At 42.0% G+C, this 9,381-nt stretch overlaps 1 pseudogene; it reads right to left on the reverse strand.

Annotated features, from left to right (window-relative positions):
• Positions 1 to 8,125: 8,125 nt before the first annotated feature.
• On the reverse strand, positions 8,126 to 8,747 carry LOC130030450 (ras-related protein Rab-14-like; annotated as a pseudogene).
• Positions 8,748 to 9,381: the final 634 nt, after the last annotated feature.

Raw genomic sequence — 9,381 nt, forward strand, 5'->3', positions numbered from 1 at the left:
GAAAGCATTACCTCCTATACTCTCTCTACAGATTTTACTTGACCATTGAGTAATGACATATGTCAAAGAACGAAATTATAATGGAAGAATTTTAACTGAAACCACACAGTCCTATGTTAGACAGTGTTGCCTACCCGAGTTTCATTGGTTTACATAGCTTTCTGCTCATATTGGACATAAACACACTTGGGTAGTACATGTTTCCATTTTGAGAAAGGATGTCATTTTCATAAAGAACAATTGGAAAGTAGGCATTTTGTGGAGCACATGGGTATCAAGCGTTCCAGGTATGGGAGAAAGAATGTTCAGGGGAATTTGGTGTTCAAAACTGACCTAAGGCAAGGTCCCTTGGTCCAGGGTTAACTGTTGATATTTGGACTCCATGTGCTGCTCTCTAGCAAAGTTGTGCCCTGTCTTTTTTATTTACACTTGGGCCCTGACTGATCCTCAAGGACAGTGGACCATCACCAGGCTTAAAACACTTCTGGAATCTGTAACCTATTCCTTATTAGCATGAGCATATTGTGCTATTCTGTGCCTTTTCACGTGGATTTCCACACAAAGACCTGCTCTTCAAGGAGAACTACACATAAATGTGTGTGAGAGTGTGTGAGTATGCGTATGTGTGTGTGTGGTGTTTGTGTGTGTGTCTTGGCTCAAGGTCTAGAAAGGGAGTTTCTGAAGAGTTCGTTCTCTGTAACCAGGATGATGTGCCTGGTTGTTGGTAATCGGGCTCTTTGGCTGCACAAGGCACATCCGTCTATATAGAATGACTCTGTGGGCCTAGCTTCAGGGGAGCATCCTGCTTTTCCAGGTATTTTCCTCCTGAAGTTCCCAGGATAATGAGAGAGAGGCTCCTACATACACAGGTGAAGTACATATGAACTGACATGACTTGGAAGTACAAGATTGAGCAGAGAGAGTCTCTGGCCAGTAAACACTCAGATACCTCTGTTCTACAAACCTTACATCCAAAGGAAAAAAGCAGTATTGTGATTTCAAACCTTCTCTGAGAGACACCCATCTTTGTCAGTATTACATGAATTTCTCCAGAATCTCAGTATTAGGAAATGCTAATATTTGACAAAGAGGCCACCATTCACCAAATCTAAAGAACCTGTAGAAAGTAGCAGAGGAATTGCTGGTACAAACCCTGCCTAAGTGGGAAGCTATTCTATGAAAGGCAGTGACTCGTGAGCCTTGGAGAGACTTGGCCCTCCTTCTCAAATCTTTTGCCACCCTTAAGTCAGGGAGCTCTCTCACCACTGCCTATGAGGAAGAGAAGTACGCCTGAGGACAGGTCCTGAGGTCCTAGCGTCAGGGCTTTTGCTGAACTCTTCACACTGCCACGTGCTGTGTCTTAGGCTTCGCACTGTGAACTTCTTTTTGCCACAAATTCAGCATCTCCTGGTCAGATGTTCACTCTCTTCACATTGCTTTTCCATCAGTCTGTCCTCTGCGTCAGTGAGGCATATCTGATAAGAGTCTGAACCTGGTCTTGCCAATTTGGAACTACGATGTAAATGGCTCCAACTCCAAAATTTGGTAATGTGGTTTCAGATGTTTATGTGTGTAGTTTCCTTCCTTCCTTGGTTATGGTTATAGTGTCTCACAAGCTCTGGAGTGATGTGCACACACTCTGCTCTCAGACTTATACAGAGTAGGTCAGACTGTCCTAGAATGATTTAGTTTCTTTGTTCCAAGGAGGACAGTGAGTTTGCCTACACTAATTTTGTGGAGGCATGAGCAGAAGAAAGTTATTCTCTCCTTGAAGTTAAACTTAGTTGAAGATGAGTATCCTGCACATTGGCCCCTTTCTCAATATTGAGTTTTCACAGGGTGATAAAAGTTGGATACAACCCATGGGTTGTCAGGATAACTCCAGTTTCACATTGCCTTCTCCATTGACTTTCTTTTGATTTTGACTAGGCTTTTAATGAGCCAGCTTTATGCTTATGGCTCTAGTGTCTTGCTAGAATATAGGTGTGCTGCTAACATTATATGTTTCATTAGAAAAAATTTCACATTCATATATACTTGCTGCATCTCGGTTTTTTCATTTGAGGTATTTTTTTTAAAAAAGGCAAACCCAAATTCCTCAGTTCAACCTAATTTCTGTGTGAGATACCACACTTCTCCATTCTGTATTACCAAAGATGGGAGGTATGAAGAATAGGCAAGGAGACAGGGAATCAAAACAGATTGCTGGTTTTATGGACTGGGAGAGAGAGGGTGAGAAGAGTTTTTCAATGAGAAGTTTCTAAGTGGCCACAAAATTTTCATCAAACATATCAAGTGATGAATTCAAAGCATTGCCAGGATTCTGCTCATACCCAGGGACCATGTGATTCACAATAAAAAAACCTTTATTGAAATATAAAAATAAAATGATAAAACACATACATTAAATCTGACAGTACAATGAGGTCATAGATAGCCCAGAACACTCTGTCTGCAGAAAGTGCCAAGCCCAGCTGGTGCTCGGCTTGGGGGATCAGAGCTGCTGACTCACTGTAAGTTGTCACTGGGCCCAACTATACAGGACTAAACCGTGTTCCAGTGAGGCTGCATATGCGGCAGCTCCATCACCTGGGAGCAGTCTTCACTGATGATGCTGTAGAACACCAGATCCATAGCTGCAGATGGCACATCTGTGACAGGCTCTGGACCTCCTCTGGCTTCTCCATTTCCACCCACTTCCTTTGGTGGGAGATGGGCAGGAGTAAGAGCCAGTTCTACTTGGAGAGAAGGAACAGGATATGAGATAGCAGAAGTAAATCACCCATATGCGTGCTTGCAAACACTTTCCCAAGGTCAGATCCCATCCTGCAAACTGCAGGGCGTCAGGGCCACAGTACACTGCAGGATTTCTCCTCCAGGTCACTCAGGCTCAGAGGCCTGAGACTGATTATAGGAATACAGTTTCTGGGATGCCTCCAGTTGTGACCTCCCCCCAGCCTTGTGTGGATATGCTCAGACACACACATCCTATTCTCTCACCGCCCTCCTTGAGGTCCTCTGAATCTTGTGCTCAATGTACCATCAATGCATTGTACAGTTGGTATATTCTCATCTCATGAAAAGGCTCTCCCTTGCCAACTTGGACTCCACGTTTGGCACACCTCTCTTCAACCCAAACCACCCCGCACCACTGCCGGATCTCCTCGTTGACGGGCAACACCTCTCCAACATCGAAGGAGAGGTACGTGGTGTTCTCAGTGATCAGCTCTTCTTCTGTCTCTCTGTAGCGCTGATTAGACAGAGCAGCAGAACTGGAGAATTTACGCCCTGTAAAACTTCATTATTTACAGTAAACTGATCCCCCAGACTGATCCCAAGACACTTACTGATTTATAAAGGGGCTTTCAGGGATGACCATGATTTACACTTTAAGAAAAGATGAGACTTTTCTGAAGGGCACCGTCCAATAATCGCCAACCCACTAACAGGACTGTTTCTGGCTTGTGATTTTGGCCCACCCTACGACTCAGGGTAGCACCTTACCAGAAACCTGTCCCCCCAACCTCAAACTCTTTCTCACAAACAAGCTAAACACACCTCCTCCCCCCCACATACACACTTGGGCAGGGGTCTAGAGTGCCCCTCTCATATCAGTGTTTTCTCCTGGACTGGCCAGTTCTCTCTGTGTTGCCCTGTGTTAGTTACCCTGGATGACCTCTGAGGCAGATGTTGAGCAGGCCTTGCAATGAGTCCTACCTACTTCCAGTATCTTTTCTCTGTGTATCCCTGAGAACTTTTTAGGCTGTATGCTGAGCACTATACACGGTTATCACCACTGCTCAGTCCTCTTGACTGGCCTTAAGATCCCTTCTAGACAGTACATGGGATCTTAGGGGACAAACCAAATACACTTTGAAGTGAAGATCAATTTTGACTAAAGGACTCCATCCCATAATCGCTAACCCAGCGTAAGACTGGTTCTAAATGTGACTTTGACACAGCCTACTCTCAGGGTAGCTCTTGACACACAAATATATGCGCACACATGCGTATATATACATACTCAAGAATACACACACATACACATTCACACAAATGTGGGGAGGGGTTTGGGAGTGCCTCTTGGTATCCTTGGTGTGTCCCGGACTGTCCTTCTCTGCCTATGCTGCCTTACCCTTGATGTCCTCTGGGGTAGAAGTTGAACAGGTCTGTGGTGGTTCCGCACCCACTCTCTAAATCTCTTGACAATGTTCCCCTCCTCGTTCTTTAGGGCCACAGCCTGGGGATCGACGCCAGCAGCACAACATCGCTGTGTCTCTCCTTCACCAGCCCGTGAAACAAGCAAACTGCCGTTTCTAGAACGTGAGTGCCTTTTGACCAGGGTTCCAAATTCTACATTGCTTTCTCATGGCAGCGATGTCACTTCCTGCTCCTGCTACCTGGACTTCCTGCACATAATGGCCTCTTCATGGCCCCTCGTGCTGTGCGTGCCCACACTCTGCCTCTGAGTCCTGGTCACTCACAGATACACAGCACAGCCAAACCACAACCTTCTGGAGAGCAGGGAGAATTCAGGGCCACAGGCGTGAGGACACAAACCTGGATTTAATCGAGGCCCTCTTCATCCCTTTGCTGAGATCCCATAGAGGCCATGTATAACTCACCTGATTCTGCCACTCCAGTGTTTTTCACTTATACTTTGCAGATGCAAATAACCCAATTATTTCCTATATAGATATAGATATTTGTTTTTGGTTCACACCCAGCGATGCTCAGGTGTTACTCCTGGCTCTGTGAACAGGAATTACTTCTAGCAGTGCTTAGGGGATGATATGGGAAGACGGAGAGTGAACCTGGGTCAGCCACATGCAAACCAAACACCCTACCCACTGTGCTATTTCTCTGGCTTTCCAATATCTTCTTTTTATAAATGTTTTCAGCACTATAATTAACAAACCCATTATTTTTTATGTTTCATACATAAAACTTTCTGCACCACACCATCCACCAGAGTCCATTGACTGCAACCATTGTCCCAGTGTCTTGTTTTTCTTTGAGAAGAGTTCATATAGTTTTCCAACACGGCTAGACAAGTTGACATTCTCCCCAACAGTCAATGAGGGTCTTGTTTTCCCCATCTTCACCAACACTGGTTGATTTTGTTATTTGTGATCTGTGCTTGTGTCCCTGGCACAAAATGTTGTTTTGTTACCTGTTTTTTGTTTTTGTTTACATTTTCCTGATAGAAGTGGTGCAGGGCATTTGTTCATATACTTTTTTGTTTATCTTTTGTTTTTCTTCTTTGAAAAACATTACTGTTCATCTGTTCTCACAATAGTTTAATTTTGATGATCTTGATTGTTTGATTCTTATAAAGTTCTGACAGTGTTTTACATATCTTCAATATTAATTATTTATCAGATGATTCCTGGATACATTTTTTGTGTGATAGTTCTGACAGTGTTTTACATATCTTCAATATTAACAATTTGTGAGATGATTCATGGATACATTTTTTGTGTGATATATCTTTCTTCTGCTTATTGTTTCTTTTGAAGTCCAGCATCTTCTTAGTTTGATGTAGTCTCCTTTGTTTATTTTGTATTCCGTTACCTTGGCCAATGTCTTGTCTATTTGGAAGTATTGTGGGAATGGCTCCAATTCCAAACTTTGGGAATTTGGTTTCAGATATTTAAGTGTTTAGTTTCCTTCCTCCCTTGGTTATGGTTATAGTGTTTCACAAGCTTTGGGGTGATGCACACACTGCTATCAGACTCATACACAGTAGGTCAGACTGTCCTAGAATGGCGTCATTTCTGTTGTTCCAAGGAGCACAGTGATGTCGTTTGGCTACACTCACCTTGTTTTATTTTTTTGTTTGTTTTTTTCTAGATATAGGTACTTTATTTACAAATATTTAGATTAATAACATTTTGTTACATCAAATGAAGTATACACCAGCCAGAATAAATGCTGTCACAGAAACAATAAGACCAACTCTGTAACTAACTTTGGGAATCAGGGTATTGCACCTAAACAAGCTAGCAGTCTTTAGGTTGTGATTGCTACCTTATATCCCAATGGGTGGTTGGTTTGTTTTATTTTTGTAAATATATATACACACCATAGTTCATGATCCCTGTGCAGTCTTTGCAGTGTAAGCAAAATGGATCACTGTTAAGTCTTTAACAGAATAGACCAATCTACTCCAGGAAGCTTTTTTGTTTGTTTAACTTAAAGACACAAATGTAAACCAGCCCACAAATTAACCAGATCCTACTATCTGCGCATTCCAGTATTGACTTTTATTTAACAATGACTATACAATACTTCGGTACTACTACATGTTTACAACCCAAAAAGGATGTATTTTTTCTTCCATATCTGTAAAGAGGGATTTGAGATGTGTATTTTAAACACAGCAGCTGAGTTCATTTTATATAAATATGCTGAGGTTTACCTCACTTCAAAAAACTTCTCAATTTGAAGTCCAAAACATCAACTTAGTTATCAATCAACAGAACTTAGAAATAAAAAATTTGATGTCTAAACAAGATTATTTTCCCTTGCAATACAGTATCCTTTCAATGGTAAAATCACCTAGTGCAAGTATATCATCACTAACATGAAAATACCACTAGAAACTTTCTCTTCTACAAAACAATTATGTCAAAGTGTCATAAAATAGCCTCTCACACTAACAATACAAAGGATATTTTTAATTATTCTACAGTAGTGTTAAAAATGCACATTTTGGGGCTGGAGCAATAGCACAGAGGGTAGGGCGTTTGCCTTGCTCATGGCCGACCGGAGTTCAATTCCCAGCATCCCATATGGTCCCCTGAGCATCGCCAGGGGTAATTCTTGAGTACAGAGCCAGGAGTAACCCCTGTTCATAGCGAAAAATCAAATTAAAAAATTAAATAAAAGAAAATTGCACATTTTAAAATCCCTTAACAGCAGACTTGTGGTTCTGTTTCATACTCTCACCATTCCAAGAAGAAAAAGGTATAAAAGTTTAAAATGTACAATAATAATCCCAGCCTTTTTTCTTTTTTTTTTTCTATACAGTAAGGCAAGAAATGCAGCCTGTAATGCAAAACGTTTACAAAAAGAGAAAAGCAGGTTAGCACATTGTCGATTCCACAGAACAGTTAAGAAAATCAGCAGGTCAGCCACAGTGCAAAGATGGAACAGAATCTGCTAGTGTTAATCCTCTCACACCAGGCGTTCTTTTCAGCATAATGTCCCCAACACTGTCAGCACCAACAGGTAGAGACAGTATTACTTGAATTGCAGTTGTGTCTATTTCCTTGTGTGAAATGGAAGGGAGTAACATGGTCCCATATAGGTCATACTGTGCAAACTGGTATTTTATACTGTTCCAATGCCAGTAATAAATTTATTTTCTTCATTAAAATAATATACACAGAATGTATTTTTAGTTTAGTTCCTTCAAAATTTAGACATATTTACTTTTTGCTAAAGAAAAAAGAATAAAATGGTGTTAAAAAAGAGAAAGCTATTATGCACAAGAGGAAAAGATAAATGGCTATTTTTTCTGTGCAAGGCTAACAAGCAAACCTCCTCAAGAAAAATTCCACCCACACGAGGGAATTTATATGACAAAAACAAAATAAAAGCAGTTACAGAACCCTTTCTCAACTACCAGAAGTCATTTCACAGCAATAAACATTGGTTACAACAGACATACGTTAACAGTAAAAGATGGAAGCAAAGGTTTAAGATACCATCAAATTAAACCATACAGTGAGACAAAGCATTGCCCATAAAGAGATAAAAATCAGGAAGATAGCATCAGTGTTCAGTTTAAATTATGTGCTGGTGACATACCTATGAGAAGACAATCAAGAGGGGAAAACAATTCTAGATTTACCATGCAGGAGAGATTTATTACTCTACTTGCCTTTGATAACCTGATTACATCTAGTTGTTAGCAGTTTAGTATTGTGTTACACTGTCTTTACAACAGAGCTGTTTTTTCTTTTTTTTCCTTTTTAATTAAACCCAGTAAGATGTACAGAAGACAACGAGGCAGTTGAAAATACTGCTTCCAACTGACAGGGGTGAGAGGTCAAATGAGGGCCATAGCGAAGAGGTCACTAACAGCCACAGCCTTCTCTCTGAGGTTGGGGTTCACAGCTTAGCTGGCCTCCCTGTTGAGCTGAAGGTTTGTGTTGTACACCAGACTCATTCTGTGTTTGTGTTGTACACCAGCAGCATTTAGGTCCAGGCTTTCATCCTGGCAGATTTTCCTGGCAGCTTCAAGGAAAGCATCTTCAACATTCTCTTCCGTTTTTGCACTTGCTTCAAGGAACAATAAGGCATTTTCTTCAGCAAACTGTTTGGCTTCTTCATGTGTAACATCTCTCCGTGCCTCCAAATCTGCCTTATCTCCTATGAGAATTATTACAGTATTTGGATTGGTGAGATTCTTTGCATCTGTCAAGCAGCTGCTTAAGTGGTCATATGGACTTCTTCTAGTGATATCATACCCGGTAAGTGCCCCCGCAGTACCTCTGTAGTAGCTCCGAGTAACAGCCCTAAACCTCTCCTGTCCTGCTGTATACCAAATCTGAAGTTTAATTTTTTGACCACTAAGTTCAATTATTCTTGTACCAAATTCGACACCAATTGTGTGAGGACAATCGGCCATCATTATTTTTTCCTGTAAATTGATGAAGCAAGCAAGATTTTCCTACGCCCATGTCCCCGGTAATAGTATATTTAAAGATGTAAGAGTCGTTGTATGGTGCAGTTGCCATGGTGACACTGGGGGTTGCTGGTGGCTGGTCAGCTTTCCGGGGGCGGGAGGGAGACCTCAGGGTGAGGAAGAGCTGGCCAGGCGCTTCCGGACTCGGGGGCGGGGGGCGGGGCGGGGAAGGGGAACAGCGAGGCCCCTTCCCTAAGCAGGGCAGGCCAATAGGGTTGCAGACACGCGGGCGGCAGGGAACGGGCAGCCGGTGACGACAGCGAAGGTGCTTGCAGCTCCATCAGGCTCTTCCTCCTGCAGGTCCCTACACTCACCTTGTTGAGGCATGAGAAGGGAAAGTTGTTGTCTCCCCTTGAAGTTAGACTTAGTCTACGCTGAGTATCCTGCCCATTGGCCCCTTTCTCAACTTGAGTTTGCATAGGCTGGGGAAGATGGGATACAACCCATGGGTTGTCAGGATAACTCAGTTTCCCATTGCCTTCTCAATTGAGTTTCTTCTGATTTTGACTAGGCCATTAATGAGCCAGAATTTATGCTTCTGGCTCTAGTGTCATGCTACAATTGAGGTGTTCTGCTAACATTATATGTTTCATTAGAAAAAATTTCAGTCACATATACCTGCTCCATCTAGGTCTTTTCATTTGAGGTATATTTAAAAAAAAAAAGGCAACCTCCAAATCTCTCAG

The sequence above is a fragment of the Sorex fumeus genome, unplaced genomic scaffold, assembly GCF_029834395.1.
Source record: "Sorex fumeus unplaced genomic scaffold, SorFum_2.1 ptg000044l, whole genome shotgun sequence".
In the NCBI taxonomy this organism is placed as follows: Eukaryota; Metazoa; Chordata; class Mammalia; order Eulipotyphla; family Soricidae; genus Sorex; species Sorex fumeus.